Below are 18249 nucleotides of genomic sequence, written 5' to 3'. Positions count from 1 at the left end.
GGTTTGATGTATAGTATTGTTGAAAATACTGAAAATGTCATCTGGTAAAGTTAGGCTGTTGAGGAAATGCAGAAGCCCTTTCATAAAGTTAAAAATTTAAGGCTTCATAAACCTTAGGGAATTTAAGACACAGCTAAGGGAAACCTTACAGCAGCAGATTTTTGTGACAGGAGAATTGAGTTTTAAACATAATGTGAAAATGATCAGATAGCACCATATTTTGAAGAAAGCTTTTTATTTATTTATTTTTTAAGTCTATACAAAGGGCAACAGTGACATTTAATGTGAGTTTCTGTAGTATGTTGGCACAGCTACATGCGGAATTAAGCTAGTGGAGTTGAGAATAGACATTTTTAGCAGATCAGACACACAGTTGATACAAATATTAAATTCCCCTATAATCAAGCCCTTATCAGCTGTAACGGTGAGGTTTGGTAGAGTTTAGAGTCACGTACGAAAACTGTGCAAGGCTCAGGAGGTCTGTATACATTTGAAGGTATGAATATCAGTGGTTTGGAAGCACACAAGTTCTTGTTCCGTCCAATTATTTATATTGTTCATGTTTTTGCATGCACACAAGACAGGGAGCCAACAATATTTCTTTGAGTCCAACTGAGTTGACCCAGTTGGAAATCATGCATACCGGCTTGAATAATTTTTGAGAATGTATTCTGGATATTAATAGTTTATAAGAAAAATATGATGTTATTGATAACTGATACTAGATCCCTCATCCCAAAGGCAAGTGAAACCAAAACCGCTGAGCCACCTCAGCGCTGTGCTGTTTAGTCTACAGGTTGATATAGAAAAAATGGGGATGTATGATTCAGTTTGAAATGTCAGTTTACATGCCATAACATGTCAGCAGCAAGTCAGGCACAAGAGCAAAGCTCATTTGTTTCTGTAAGTGGGATCTGCAGTCTGCCACTGAGTGCACAAGCCCTCAAAGCCCTGGGAGTTACCAGCACTGCCAGGGCTAGCCTCTACAGTCTGCCCAACACTCTGACCATCACTGTTACTGAATGCTCTGTTGGGCAGTGCACCAGCGGCATCACTCCCTTACAATGCATATGAACTGTGATTACAACTGAGGGGGAAAAGCGTCCCAGGGCAAGCAGGTTAACAGATTTTTCACGCCTTGCTGAGGCTTCTCTCTGGTCACAGTGCCATTCATTTTCATAATATTACTGACACATTGACCCTCTCGTCCTGTTATGTTTCGTAAGGCATGAGGTGTACCTCATCTGCAAACCCCTGATCAAATAACAGAATCAGATTCCTAGATTCTGACAGCTCCAGACAGCAAGAATAAGGTCAGATTTTTTATGATTCTCTGTTCCTCTCATAACTGTATTTTTTTCTTTTAAGTCCTTTTTCAAGAATGAGGTCCAATACAACATAGAAAAAAGTAATAACTTACATCTTTATTCATATCATTGTAAGAAATAACCTTGCTGAACGCTGAGCAAGGACTGTGCACCAATAACATAAATTAACACTGCTTAAGTTCGAGCTCCACGAAGTACTGTGTTAGCAGTTGAGTGAAAAACTTTCAATGCAGATTTGAAAATGAAACCCAGGAAATTTCTTGGTTAGGACATATCAAGCACATGACCACTGGTTGACCATTATCTAACTGAGTAATAGGTGGTGAGTACGTCCAACCAAACACCCTTCCTTGGGCTCAGAAGAACCCTAGGGGCCTATTCAGCAGGCTCTGTAAGGATCTCGTGGGAAAATCAGTCAAGGTTTGAAGAGGAGAGGAAAAGGATATTGTGTGAGAATTGATTTGTAAAGTGCATCCGAGCAGTGTAATTCTCTGAGTTCCTCTGGGCTCTGCGTTGAGCTGTGTTAGCTTCTGCACACAGATCCAGGCAGAGCTGCTGCAGACTAGGCTGTGGGTTGAACTGTATCTGTTGAGTTTCTCTTAATATTTTTCCAAGAGTCACATTCTATTAACTGAGATGTGCCTGTCATTTTTGTGGGGGCCATCTTGCATTTATTCAGGTATTCCCAGTGTTCTTGTAGCAGATGTCAAGGAAGTGGAATGGAAGTGACTGTTCTTCTTAATAATGTCTCTGTCCACTTGTTATTTTTGATTGGTTGAGGCCAATTCTAGACCATGCATCAGGTCACATGTAGCCATTTCCACTTCACATTCAGTAATATTAAACACTGCTCTGTCATGCATGTAATTTTCTATCAACACATTACATAACTGCATAAAGCAACAGATCACTACATACTAGTTACAGTACAGATCTTGTGTATTTTTGCTGATTGACCTATATCTTTCTGATGCACCATTCAGAGTCTTACTGTAATATATTTCAGGTATAACAATGTAATAAAGAAGACTGTAATAAAGTGTGTTGCTGAGAAACAGTCACTCAGCCCATCTGAACTTGTCATTTTGCCCGTAGCCTGGAGTGCATCTAGCATTGTGTCAAGTCAGGTATTAATCAGTCCAGGGCTCCCTTTTTCCTCTCCACAGTGCCAGCAAGTTATCTAATGCATTGATAATGCTCTGTGTGAATAATAATAATAAAAAAAACTTCCTAGTGTGAGAAGTTTGAGAAAGTCTGCTTTCATAGCAAGCAAAAGGAGGTTTCATGTGACAGGCTTTAAAATGAGATCAGGTAACAGGCAGATGGTATGGCCTGGCACACAAGTAGATCAAGAGCAAACTGGTCTACATTGGTATCATCTTACTTTCAGATTATGCAATAAAAGTTATGTAACATCAAGGATGTTAATGGTAAAAGGTATTTTTATGAATAAAGACCTCTAACAAGGAACTTGCATGTCTACCAGGTAAACGACCTTTATCTAACATTAGAAAAATGCAATGAAATTTCCATCTGATCCATTCTGGATGTTGAGTATAAACAGCAGTTTCATCTGCTCTACCTGTTTGTTTTATGATGAAAGCATATTAATGAGATTACCCACAGGTCATGTGCATGTCATCATATTCTGCACCGTGGTTTGCAGGGGCTACGCTGATGTTGCAGGCAGAATTGTGGTTGGTTGATAATGACAGAGACAAGCACAGTAAAGGATCACTTCCTCATTCACTGAAGCTTCCTGTGCTGAATTTGTATGGGACTTAACCAATGAAAGTCTGAAAACCCAGAGTAAAAGTATGCATACAGGAGAGCAGTACTTGTCTGGTGAGGAGAAACTATGATGCTGAAATCTCACACACTGTGCCTGATAAAATCTCTTGTGTTTCTATCTCTAGGTCTAATCCCTGACATTTTAAAGAATAGTGGATTTTTTCCAGTTTTAGTCCTGTTCCATAGCCTTTGTTTTCAAGGCAGGCAAAAAACTTAGTGTATGAGGGGATTTCTTCCTTGAGTTTACAAGTTGATTTTGGCCAGACAATTCAAAGATATTCTGTTTTAAGCTCTGGTTTGTCAACATGGTTTGTTTTTTGTTGCTAAGCATTGCAACATTTCAGTGGGTTGACTCCCACCAGATAGATTCATTGATAATCTTGTGCGATAAATGGTAATTTTATACAGGAAAATGGCACGTTACAGCTTGCGCTGAATTCCACCCCCTTCACTTTGTATCTGTATTTGCAATCTGAACTCTGTTCTAAGAGTTCTGATTTCAACAGTGAGTGAGTGAGTATGACTGCCAAATATGTTAGTGTATAAGTGAATTTTCCACTCTCATGAGACCATGGGAGTTGTCTGGACAGGATTGTATGGCTGCGTGGTGTTGGACCTGGTCATGTTAGGGTAGTCCAGCTGGATGACACATTCTCTGGTCTCCTGTAATTTTGAAGTGCACATTTGTTTACCTCAGACTTTATGGAATGTGATACTGAATACTAGAGAACCACAGTACTCTGTACATTCTTGTCATTATTACAGCTTAAACCACAGTGTGAAAAAGTCTGATCTAGGTGTGATCCAACATAAACCAGCACAATTCAGGTCAGGATTCCCTAGAACTCATAAAGGTAGATGGGATGACAATTAAGCATTGGCCAAATTGAAGAAACTCATATGAACTGATCTAATGTGTAAGGAACACCACTACAGCAATCCATTTTGATTAATTTGATAATACAACAGCTCCCACGATCAAATTAAAAAAGTTGTTTTTCCTAAGCACTGTCGGAACCATCAACTCTTTCTGCTAAGGAACATACTACCTGGTACTTTCTGTACATATTGTACATAAATTATTTTTCAGCTTTCCCTCATTGATGTTGATAGGAGGGAATAAAACATTTTAATGATTAAAAGAGTAATCAATTTATGTCATCCCTGTACACATTTGGTATAGTTCAGGTTCTGCTGACAAATTATTTGATCAGGATATTTATATGTATAATTTGATGTTTCCAAAATAAGAAGGAGATCATTTAAAAAAAATAAGTATAACGTGTTGAAATACTAATGAAATGCTTTGGTCTGCCTTTGGGTGTCACCCTAACATCACAGAATTTGTGGAACTATGTATTCGACTTCTCGAGGCTACTGAAGGTTCAGTGTTCGTGTAGTGAGGAGTATTCAGAGAAATATTCTTGTGGCTATTAACTGAAATATCCACACTGTTCTCACAATATATGTATGCAGTTGTATCTGTGTGTGTCTGCATGTGTGTCTGGGTAAATGAACCATTACATCACTGTGGAGGGTCGGTTCATACCAGTATGGTAATATGCTTTTAACCTGACAGTTTTGAAGAGACAGAACTCAGACAGTACTGCAGAGAAAGGATTTGGACAGTCAGACAGTACTACAGAAACAGAATTCAGGCAATACTTCAGAGACAGTATTCAGATAGTGCTGCAGACATTTTAGGGGACAATACTTCAGAGACAGGATTCAGACAATATTTCAGAGATGGGATTCAGACAGTATTTTAGAGACAGGATTCAATGAGTATTTCAGAGACAGGATTCAGACAGTATTTTAGCCATAGGATTCAATCAGTATTTCAGAGACAGGATTCAGACAGTATTTTAGACACATGATTCAGACAGTACTTCAGAGACAGGATACAATGAGTATTTCAGAGACAGGATTCAGACAGTATTTTAGACACAGGATTCAGACAGTACTTCAGAGACAGGATTCAGATAGTGCTGCAGAGGGGAATCAGACAGTCAGACAATAATATAGAAATCGGACTCGGACAGACAAGATTTAAACAGTACTTCAGAGTCAGTTCTTGTCTTTGCAATTTTTCTTCAGATAGAAAAGGCACAATAGAAGAGGACCGTATATGATGACAGACAGAAAATGTCACTAAGTAGACAGTCTCTCCGCGCATTTCACTCGTCAGCCTGTTTGCAAAATAATCTACCTATAACAGTATTTGTCACAGAATAATCAGCCTGTCTCTGTGTAGAAAGATCCATCCCTCAGTTCGTTTGTCACAGAATAATCAATCAGTCTGTTCATCTCCGGAATGATCTATCTTTCAGGCTGTTTGTAAGTGTTCAGATGAATCAAATAAATAATTTATATATGGCTTTATTGATGACCTGCTGTTTTCCTTTCCTGACAGTTTTTTTTTTTTTGTTGTAGAGTGAGGCTCTCAGTAATGATAAAAAGCTACATATGTGAAGCCAGGAAATGAATTTGTGTCTTTGTAAAAGCCATTTCATTCCTGGCACCACCACTCTATAATTGTAGGTGTGCATATCTAACACCCTGGCAGCTCATATGGACAGTCATAGTACAAAACAGGAAAAAAAAATTGTCTTATACAAAGTCTTATACCTTTTGCATTATTATTGTGGTTGGAAAGGGATAGATTTAATAAGACTTCCTCAAAGGTGAACTCACTCACAATAAATACACTGTCACCTTCATTAAAATGTTCTCCTTCCTTATTAGAATTGAAATGAGTGTCATCTGTGGGAATACACTGAAGATATTGTCTTGTTATGAAAATAAATGTTATTGCTATTAGTGTTAAGTAGAATTGTGACATGCCTGAGAATGGAACTCACATGGCTTGCTTTTTTCTTCTGTCTCTACCGAGACAACTCGTTTCATTGAGACGATTAATAAAGGACTTATTAGCAACAGATAGATTGCAAAAACCTTGATCAGATTTCGACTTGGGACGCATCCCCGTGACCTCCTCTCTGCCTTGTTGTTGTTATCTCCTCTGTATCAGTTATTCAGGAATACTAATCGAAGGAGCTGGCTGGGCTCCAGGTGAGGTTTTAAATGGAAATTTGACATTTCACAGACTCTGCAACTAAACACGTTTTTGGCGGGGCCCCACCAGCTGCCGACTGACTGACTGATTCATGAGGAACTGAAGTGTGAAAGAGGTGATGGGGAATGAAGGTACAGGTCTTACAAAGAGACTGTTTCTCTGTGACTTCTGGAGCTTAGTTATCATGTATATGCAAAAGGAATGTGAATATTTGAATAATTTGGGCAAAGACTAACCGAGGATTAAATGAAAGTGTAAATCCATTCACTGACCCAGGGTTGATCAGGTGAAATCCTACATCTGACTGGGAATGGCCCAGGTTTGCTGTAAGGATGCAGAATAGGCATGACCATTTCATCATCCTGCCAATAAGTGTGATCCAAAGCCTCCATCTATTTAGTATCCTGAACATAACTGAAACAGTCTCTTTGACATATTTACACAGGAATCACATCACAATTTACAATATGAACTCTTTTTGCTATCCACCTCAATGTCTGTCATGTTGAGTACGGTTTACAACCAAACAGCAATTTATTTACTCATTTAAACTTTACATAAAGCAAAAGCATCTCAATGGAAAACAAAGCACATAAAACTATTGCCATATGTCATCGACAATCACTTGTATGAGGTTTTTTTTTCATTGTAACGGGTGCAGGAGTCTTATTTAATGAGGTATACATTTAGAAAGCACCTGTAAGTAGTAATGTACCATCTCGCTTAATTTCTCTGATTTCCATGGCAAGTTTCCTCATACGATCAAAAAAATAAATAAATAAAACATTCAAATACTACTTCTAAGTATTGGGTTAAACACTAAAAGATAGTTAACAACACTAAAGTAGCAAACACTGGAATTTGAGATGTACAGGTGTATTCTGAAAACAACTTTGCTTTCTGCTAAATAATTTACTAGTTTGTTTATAAGGTTTATAAATTTATAAGACTTACACATGTACATCTCTGGTCTTGTCTTGGATGGAGAGAGTAGACTGTCACAGATCAGTGCAGTAGTTTATATGATGGAACTAAGTATGAAAATGACACACATATGTTGAAATATAAGTGAAATGAAGCAGGTAACAATGACACAGAGCGTTGCAGCAGTGAAGAGGAAGCCTGAATTCCTTTATGAAGAGTTACTGTGGCTCAATGAAGAAGCAGTGGCAAACCTCACAAAATTATTTGATGAAAAGATACTTCAGTCAGGTTCAGCATCATCCTGCCCTAAATGTCCATGCGTGCACCTCAGAATATCTTTGTATTGCCTTTCATGTTATTCTGAACCTGTGCAGCAAAGGCTTCCTGTTTCCAATGTAGATTATTTTCTGTCTGTCATTACATTTGACATTTAGTTATTTAGCAGACGCTTTTATCCGGAACGACTGATAAAGAGGAGTACAAAGTGCAATCTAATAAAGTTGCAGGAACAACTGAACATACTGAACACAACAGACTGTGTCTGAAAATGTGTCAGTGAAAACATAGGTGGTTAGGGAATGGGGGTAATGCAAATGTCTCCTCGGTGATATGCAGCTTTGCATCACATTATAAATGAATATCTGCCCCATTTGACAGTTACTGTGACTGAAAATAGAGAGCGAAGCCACAGATTTATGAATGATGACATACATGGCGAGTTTTAGTAAGTGAACAAACCACCCTGTTGAAAGGTTCAGCTAATTTTGCATGTGAGATACACAACAGATCCTCCTCCTAAGTGGAATAAATGGGTGTTGAATAGACCACCACGAGAAGTGCAATGAGCTTAATGTAGTGGCAATATGTGTCTCAGAGAACATGCTCATAAATCTCTTGTTTTATTGCATTTTCACCACTCAAGTGTCCAGAGAAAAGAGGCAGAAGAGCTTCAGCAGCAATTGTCAGACAGTATCATCAGTGTATATCATCAGCAGACATCTTAAGCGTGCATCGTTAGCGTACACAACCAGTATGTGTTATCATTACATATTGTTATTGTGCATCAACAGTGTACATTGTTAGCACCCATTTCTAGAGAGCAATTCACTGTGAGTATGCATCATCAGTGTACATTGTCAGAGTGGATCATCAGTATGCAACATTTGCATTCTTATACATGCAGAGACGTTTGGCATTGTTACACTAATGTTGTCTTGGTTTGCTGGTTTTCTGTACCCGAATCAAAACAGAAAAAAAAAAAATGATGGGACTTAGTACTATCCCCTCTGACTTGCTTTGAAATATCTGTGTCCCTCAAACTGATCTGCCAAGTATGAACAGATTAAAATTTTAACCAAAATGGAATTGGACATCATTTCAAAGTCTGAATGCTTAATGCCACACCATGTTTTAAAAGCGTGCAATGGATTTCCATGTTTACTCATTGAGAACTTTGGACCAGAGACAATTACAACAGCATGTCAGTCACTTGATACAAAGCTCATTGGTGTATTAGTGCTGTACAAAGGCCTCTCGGTGGATTTAATCCTGGGGAAATTCATGCAGCTGTCAGGCTCTTCACAATTGGATACAGAGTGTTTACTAAGCTTGTCTGATACCCAAAAGAGAATGAGTGTAGTGAGGGCATCTTTAAACAAACGCTGAAGTTATCACCTTCCATTCTGAAGCGTTCATTAATAAACTATTTGGAAGAAGTAATTTTTATGACAACTGAAAAAAGACACCTCATGCCATAGCATCCCTACCCCACCTCCTCATGCAGTTCACAGCCTCACTACACCTAGCCATGTGTCTGTCAGATACACCTCCTTTGTGTAGAGACTGCGTTACCCTGTAGTCTGCCCCACAGAGAAGACAGTGAGGTTGAAGGTTTACTGGACCTAATAACAGTAGAAAGGATTTTAGATTGAGGTTCCAAAGGGTATTGGATGGTGCTCAGCCTGGTTTAGAACCAACAGATGGGTGTATGGTGTGTGTTCTGAGTATAAAGCTGGTCTGATGCACACAGACTCTCTCTATCTTTCTCACACATGAACTGTCATCTGGTACTTCTGGATTCAGCTGTGGGGGTGGGGTGCCCATTCTGTAAACAGGTGGACACTAATTAATACTTTCATAAATTACAGGTGATTAACAGAACAATTGACACTGCCCAGACAAATAGTACAGAAATGTTGGTGGAGACTGTACTATGAGAGTATATACTTTTGGACTAAAATGGCAGAAGAATCATGTATTAACCTATTTACTTGATCAAGGTAAAATGTTGATAAAGGTAATCCAGCTATAATACATAAAAAGGGTCAATAGACTGTGGTATTTTAGCTCTCCTAGAATTTTAATATGCATATTTCAAACTCTTTGTGGATTTGATCTCTTTAGGAAATATTTTGTAGAGATGATTCATATCTGAATTTGTAATAAATGTTTAAAAGTTTTTTCATTCCATTAATGTGACAATGTGACCTAATTGAACAATCTCTCATTCTCTCCCCTATCTGTCATGCTATTTCGTCCCTTTTTTCCCACACACACGAACACACTCTCTGCCTCTCTCACACAGCTCCCACACCTTTCCCACAGACACTTTTTGCATGCAAGTTGGTCAATACTGACATCTCCAGATACAACACGCCTGCATGTCCCTGGTTTCGATATTTAGCAACATTTAACAGCATCCTGTTGTTTCAACATGTCCAAAGCCACATTTGAGATGTTTACTTCAGGAAATTCTTGTTTTTGTATGACTCATTTTATCTATCCCTGGTATATGAAAGGCAGATACTCAGACACCAGCGGCCATTTCAGTATCTGTCACTGCCTTCCATGGTTAAAGACACTTCAACACGCATACACACACACACACGCACACACACACACACACACACACACACACACACACACACACACACACAAATCCTTTCCATGTGCAAGGATTCACACATGCAGAACAACGCCTAAGAAAGTAAACACTTAGACTCAACCAAACCACAACACAAAAAAGGAAAGCTGCATCACCTGGATTGGGGGGAAAAAAAGCACAGAAAGTGAAGGTGAGTGTTATCTGCCCCCGAATAGAAAGAACATTGTGTCTGACAATTTGAGAGCAGTGAATGAAAAAAAGTTAACATTAACGAGGAGCAGACTCAGTGAGAACACCCTGGCCGCTGAGAGCGGTCGACGTGAGTAAGCCTGACCCTCTAAGGAGGACAGGGTGTGCTAATAGAAGGCTGAGACACAGCTGTGCTTCATTGCAAAATGTGAACAATACAAAAAAATGAAACTATGTAAAATAAAAATAAGTTCCTTGATGGGTACATTGTACTGACAGTAGGATAAGCAGCTACCCGTAACATCCAGAGAAACAATAGCTGACATGAAACTTCCACAAGTATAAACTTTACTTTGGACTTTTACTATAAGTAGTTTTTTACAGTGTTATTATTCATTGTCTACTCATGTGGATTAACAATCTGACAAACTTTTTTTTCCTATTGGGCTTTTTAGAATGTTTGCTATTATTCTCTATTTGCATATCATAGCTTTTAAAATCATTATAAATTTATATTGTTTGCTGAAAATGTAATTATACTTTGGCAACACACGGTTCTTTGTCATGCTTATGAAGCTACTGGAGTTGAATTAAAATTAAACTGAGAGAATGTGATGGAGAGAGAGCTAGAAGTCTAAGGGAGAGAGCGAGGAATTACAACATGCTGGGATAGTGACTGCTGTTTCTTTAGCAGAGATGCCCTTCTCTATGGGGATACACAGAGAAAGGGCTGCTACTCCTGGTCCTGTTCCCTGACATTTCTTAACACAGCATAATGAAAATGTCAGTGAACATGGACATGGGAGAAGCTTTATAATACAGCCTTTCCCCTTAATGCAAATGCGTGCACGCACACAAACACACAAGGCCAAGCATGCATGCACACTTAGTCTACCATTAAGCGATGTATACAATGAGGTATACAAATGCAAAACTCCAGCTAGTTAATTGAAATACCCTCATTTAACAAGTTGCATTTAATCAAACTGCACAATTTAATGCACTATATTTAGCCAGTCGAAGTTAAAATAACCCTGTGCAACACACTGTAATTCAACAGTTAGCGTTGAGACAGCCCCATGTGACAAACTGTAAAATAGTCCCATGTCACACAGTGTACTTCAAAAGTGAATAATGCTGTAGCTCCAGCCAATGCCAACACATGAAGGAACACGTCACAGTTTCCATGTCACTGTTAAGAAAAACTAGTTCATATTTTATATTAACTCTGAGTTTTTTGAGTAAGCGCCTAGGATGTGTACAGTAATGCAGAGGTGATGAGTATGCCCCATTCTGACAGTGGGGAATAAGTGGTGCATCTTGGGTAGGAGAAAGCTCACAGTGTCTTTTCACCTGCATTAGGAAGCCATCAGCTCATGATTCTTAATGGCCGGGCTGTCAGCACAGATGACTGCCTTTCAATTTGGCTCAAATGTCATTTTCTCTGCTTCATTTCCTGCCCTAGCGTAGGCCTCCGTGCCGATTTAGATGTCTGCCTCTGACATTTAGTGTATTTTCCACAACCTTGATTCACCTACACCGCCCTTAAATGCATGATAGCAGAATTGACCGTGTTGGATCAATTTCAGTTTAAAATTGTATCATTCTTGTTTTAGTGTGAATAATTATGGAGGTGCTCTGTGCTATTAGATAGGTGTGTGTGTGTGCCAGGAGCAGGGGTTTGGCAATGTCATAAATGGTAAAAGTGATGCATGATAACTGTAGAAGTGATGGCAATAATGTTATAACGATGACAGTCAAAGTAATAACGTTAATAATCTTTCTTTTTTATCATAATTCTGTATTTCACAGATTTCACTCAAGCTTGGTTTGATGGCCGTACATTTATGGGCCATGAGTAATGGGTTATGAGTTATGGGATGTGCACTAGGTTGATGGTTTTCATTGATATCAAGAGCAGTCACATTTATTCGCCAACATAAGGTGTATGACCACATAACATTTACTGACCTCATACAGGCATATGAGTGTGAAAAATTTACACACTACATTAGAATGTCCAGTATGAGTGTGTAACATTGCTTTAACACATTAATGACAGTATAATCAGAGCTGAAAGGATCACAAGTACGCATGTGGACAAATTATAGTAAATGGAATATGCTACAGTAAATGGAAATATAACTCAATAAATCAAAAATAATGTTTTCAGAAAAGATGCATTTGACAGAGTTCGTTTTTTCCTCTGTTTAGGCTCCTCCACCAGCTCTTCCATTTAGTAAACATGATGTGTAGTGAGCGATCCATTTCTCATAACAGCTTTCTTCTGATGTCTTTGTTTGGTGTTTATTGTCTCTACATGATTGGGCTCCTGTGTGTGTGTGTGCGTGTGCGCGCGCGTGTGTGTGTGGGCAGTGTGGTCCAACGCCAAATCTAAACTCATTTCTATGCAAATGATCAGAGCTGCTTTTAAAAAGCCAGGATTGACTGTCATTAGGGAGGGAGTTGATGAGTGCCAACACAAGACCATTTATTCGGCTTCCCAAAGAATCGAATACTGACAGAATCAACGTGAGATCGGTGCGGGGGAGGAGAGACTTTCCAGCCCAGATACATTACACATGTAATTTATCATCTAATGAGAACAGATACAATATGCATACAATTTGCCATCCAATGAGAATAGAAAAGTCACATGTACAATTTATCACAGAATAAGAACACATACAATTACATATTATAATCTACAGAGAACAGATGGAATATGCATACAACTTATCATCTAATGAGAATAAGAAAGCAACTAAAACTCTTTATTTTCCAATTATTGTATGTTTTAAATGTCCTAATTAGAGTAAAAAGACACCTGCTGCATTATCTGAAAATCTAATCCATATTATATTACATGTGTTCATGACCAGCAGTCCTGGTTCCAGTCCATGTTTTACTGCATATTATCGTGTTCGACAGTTCTGTTCCTGGACCACATTGCACTGCATGTTATCGTTTTCAACAGTCCTGATCACATTGCATTGCATATTATAGTGGTTAAAAGTCCTGGCTGAAGTTCATATGGACCATCATGTGATGATATTCACTGCCCTATTGGAGAAATTCACCAAGCCTATATCCGCTGTCAAGCTGAGACAGACAGCCCTCTTGGTATTGTGGTAGTGCCATTGATAGATGTCCTGTCTTGTCATGTCGCCACAGCCGATTATAAAATAACCTCATTCTATAATAAACTGACCTTCTTCTGTTTTATGCCAACCTCTTCGTTCTCGATAGAGTTACCATCCCCCCACTATTATGGTGTAGCATTTAGAGCACTGAACTTTGCGCTCGGAGAGTTGTGAGAGATGTCAGAGAGACCACTGAGTACAAATATACAGCATGCTTTACCTCATTTACTCTAATAAAGTTTCAACAGTGGAAAAAATGGATTACACAGCATTTGATATGTAACATTCCAAACCGCCCTAAGTGATGTTGTCAGATATTGAATAACACCTAGGTTTCCTAATTTTAAGGAAACCTTTTCTCATGGTGTAACTCATTTATCTCAGTGCAAACATGTCATGTGCTGATTTGCAAGTGTAGATATTAAAATCAGAACTAAAAGTGCATGACATATAGATAATAAGGAAATAGGAAACAGTTTCTCATGACAGCTGAGTGCCAAACTCTTATCCATCTCTAACAGCACAGAGACAAACATTACATCCACTGCACTGTTGCTACAACAGCTGACTCATGACACAAAGCAAGCCAAACAGCATAAACAACAGCAAGACTGTAATTATCCTTGGCCTAAGAATGAGACCAATTTTATATTTATATCTATTCCAAATCTCACCTGTATAATTATACCTCATGTTAAACCTACATCAATGCATTTAGTCGATTCTGTGCCCACATCCTTTCAGACTCTTCTTTAAACACGTCACTGTATAATCTTGCTTCTGTACCCACACAGAGTCTAATTTTCATACCAACATCACATTACTCATGCCTAGTCCTCTGATATTTGGCATAATGCTGAACAAGGGCTAGTATTAAAAAACGTCATACAAGGATGGATAAATACTGGATTAATTCACATATTAATGAGATATCATTGCTAATGTAGATGTAAGCATTCCGTATGTAGGTATGCATATAAAGAATGCTTTACATATTGGGTAATTTTGAAATTTTGACACAGAAAGTAAAAAAAGCAGTATATCAGTGTTTATTTAAATGGTGAACCCTGCACTGCACTGACACATAGGATAAAATGAATAAATCTTCTTCAACTCCCCCTCACAGATGCATTGAATGAAAAGAACAAAACAGAAAAAATTCAACACAACTGACTGCTAGTCATCCTTTTATCTGTAATTTTACTGGGTGACATATACATATACGCTATATATATAATGTACATGTGGGTGTGATAAGGATTTCCATTATTTTCCCAGACTTCCATTTACTTCTTTAGCACAGGCCACTGTATACATTTATGACTGGTGGAAATTGCCTCAGTTCCTGTCATTTTGATGTTCTAAACCTGAAATAAGATTAGTAGAGGAAGACAAGTGAAGCTGACACACAAAACATCAGGGCATTCTAAACAATGCTCTTTAATGGATTGTGCAACTGTCTGGGATGCTTTTTCTAAGAAAGTGACATTTACAAAGTAATCGTAAAACAGGAAAAAAAACTCTGAAGTTTCATTATCAAAACCAATGAATCTGTCACACAGTCAGACTTGCAGAATGAATAATAATGAGTAGAATTCTACGTCTGAGACAGCAGCTCCATATTCCTCTGCATCATACATGGGCCCGTGCGTGTCCTGATGAGGTTGTCTGTGAGTTTTAGCTACGCTGATGTGTGTGTGAGTTTGTGTGTGTGTTTGTGCAAGGTGGAGGGGGAGTCAGAGACTTATCAAGAGAGAATATGCTAGATACCGCTCACAGTCTGGAGCTACTGAAAAGAGTTCATTCATTTTCACAAAGCAGGCCATTCATGTCCAATATTGTTACAGTACGTTCAAGCGCAGACACAAAGACATTTCACCAGAGAATCACTGGAGGTCAACCAACTTGGGATCACGGCATTATCTTTCTGATCAAGGAAATGTTGTCCTTGTCATTTATGAAAGTTTCAAATGTAAATGGTCTTGGAAAGTTTCCTCATCTGACAGAGATGAGTCCAAAGAACTGTCAGCCCGCTGCTGTTTGGCTCAGCTGGATTTTACAATGTGGGCAGAATTGCACCACATGTCATCCCTCATCAGGTAACAAAAGAAGCCAGCTGCCCTTTTATGTGACATATAACAGTTCACCTTGAATGGAAGGTGTATGGGTATATAAATATGACTCCCTTAGCCTTTGTGAAATATTACTAATCTTCTTAAAGATTTGGGTGTTGGGTAATTGCATTAGTTCAGTAGCTATTTATTAACCTGTCACAGTTCCTTTCTCCTGTCTCTTTTCATTAGCACATGCAGAGAATAATTGCTCAATTGCTGCATGGCAGACATTACTGAAAAATCATGCATGAAGTCATCACCTTTTGTCAGAACTTGTTGTTGGAACACATCAGGAGCATCAAAACTCGAGTGTTTAAATTAAGGCACAATAAAAGAACAGAACATGTCCAGATGTATTTGAATATGTGATTCAAAGCTCAGGAGATTAGACTGAGTCGGGGCCTAGACTTATATGAACGACAAATGTTCATTCTTGGATATAAATGCAAACCTCTGACCATATTTAGAATCTAGAAGCACATTGTGTATGTTACTGATCACTGTATGCTTGTTCATGATCATGCCATATTGTATTTCAGTCACCATGGGGAACACAGAGCGTGGCTGTACCGTTTTCATCCATCTTTAATATATTAAATATTATTCCATGGTCAGCAAATTTCTTTCCCCATATGTTATTTGGTAATCAATATTTTACCAATGATAGAGTGAGTATTACTATATTCATACCTGCCTTAGTGGGCAAGCTGTTTAAGTGTTACAGGTAATATTAAATATTAAATAGGAGTGGTCAAATAATTTAGAATTTAGCCTCATTAAAATACATTCAGAAATCTGTACGCTGAAAAAAGACTTTGATTGGTTTCATACCATGCATGGTAGAAGTGCTTCTTTGCTAAATGTAGATTTTTTAAAATGATTTCATGAAGTAGCCTAGCCTGCTTTCATGAAAAAGTACTCTTTCTGATCCACCTCAATCAAGTTCTTAAAGTTAAGCTCAGCTCAGACATGTCTGCCTTTCCCTTGACTAGGCTTTTCAATTGCCTTATTCTTTTCATTAATTGAACAGACATACAAGGAGGTCTCTTCTCTTACCATATCGATGCAGTATGACTTTCTGTCAATTTCTCTCCCCTTCTCCAATCTAATCCAGATTTAGGTTTTCAACCAACAGCGGCACAGCAGCTACTCTGGATGCATATTGGGCATCATGGATGTAGTTCTCATATCAAAAGTGTGGGGGCCCATATTGTGGAGTATCATGTAGGATTTTAGCAGTTTTTAGATGGCTAATTTATGCATTTTGACAGATGTGTCTAACTTAATATTCTCACCTTTGAGTGAGTGGAGTAACTTCCTACTGTTCCCTCCCTGATGCTGACTGATATTCCTGCCTGCCTTTTTTACCTTTATGATAGCAAATGATAGCAAAAGATGTTGGCAGAACATATTAGCTATAATAGCTATTGAAACATATCAACTCCTGTAGGCTGCCAATACAGATTCAATGACAAAGTGAGTGTCAATGAAATATGGATATAAAACATCAGACAGTTGAAAAAAATCCTAAAGAAAAGTAAACAAAAAAATCAAAGTGTCAAAAAATGACACTAGCTCTTTCATTAAAGGTCAGATGGAACCCCTTTTCCTTTACAAAATGAAAAAGTTTGCAACATTATAATGTTTCATAATGCTTCACCAATTTTGCTGACTAACTTATCTTAACTGTCTCATTTAATGTGATTTGTATGCTGGCAGGCGCAATGAGGTGTTCTGTGAAAAGGATGAACACTTGAATAAATGAACACTTGAATAAATGGCCTTGTAGCTTAAACACATAAAAGTGATTTATATTTATATCGCTAGTTACATGCTTGAAACATATTCAGTATGACTCTTAATGGAAAGAATTTTGCCCACATTCTTAAAGTGGATCACACTGCAACAGCTTTCTGTGTTGGTAACAATCCTCTCCTATGGATGTGCTGATCAGTTTAGATGAAGTATGTGGTATATATCATCACCTCTTGCAAAGGATTGTGGATCATAACAAACTGTGTCCTAAAATCGATCTTTGTCAAGAAAATAGGGATAAATTACATTGAGTGTGGGATGGGGGCAAATGAAGTCTTTTTACGACATGCTTTTATACCCCTGCTGGGCATTTATGCATTAACCTCTTGTTTTGAGAGGACCTAGAAGGGTGGGACCAATAACGGCAACAAACAGTTTGCATGACTGGATATTTGTCTGGATGCAAAACACAATGCAAACTGATATTAGCATCAGTTCTCCTGACTGAAACATGATTATGTCTGCAGCGGAGAGCTCTGCTCTGAAGTCCGCTTGCATGTATGCTGCTGATTGGAGAGCCGTGACTTTAATCCCTTTTCCCGAATTGGGAGACTGCTTCTGTTTCTGCGTTTCCATCTTGAGACGTCTTGGGTGAAAAAAGAAGTTAGCACATCATTTTCTTTTAGACAAGGTCACACTTTTAATTAGGTTCAGGCCCGGAAGGATATAAATAATTTCTCTCATCTTTCACAGATGTTTTTGCTGCCTCAGTAGGGGCCGTTTTTGTGCTTTTAAGCAACAGAGAATATTGATTGGCATTAAATGAAGACCTCATAGTTGTTCTCCTTTGGGTGGCCACAGAAAATTAAAACTTATCTAGCACAGCTATGGGATACCACATGGATAATGGCCACACTTCAGATTTAGCTCTGTTATTTCTAAAGCTGTAAATTGAGCAGAGTGAAGGCTTAGGATGCGGTGGTAGTTTCTGAAATATAATGATGTGATTCAGAAATGTTGAATGTGATACATAATTAATATCCAT

Source organism: Megalops cyprinoides, chromosome 11 (genome assembly GCF_013368585.1).
Source record: "Megalops cyprinoides isolate fMegCyp1 chromosome 11, fMegCyp1.pri, whole genome shotgun sequence".
Lineage (NCBI taxonomy): Eukaryota > Metazoa > Chordata > Actinopteri > Elopiformes > Megalopidae > Megalops > Megalops cyprinoides.
This window is presented reverse-complemented; position numbering follows the sequence as displayed.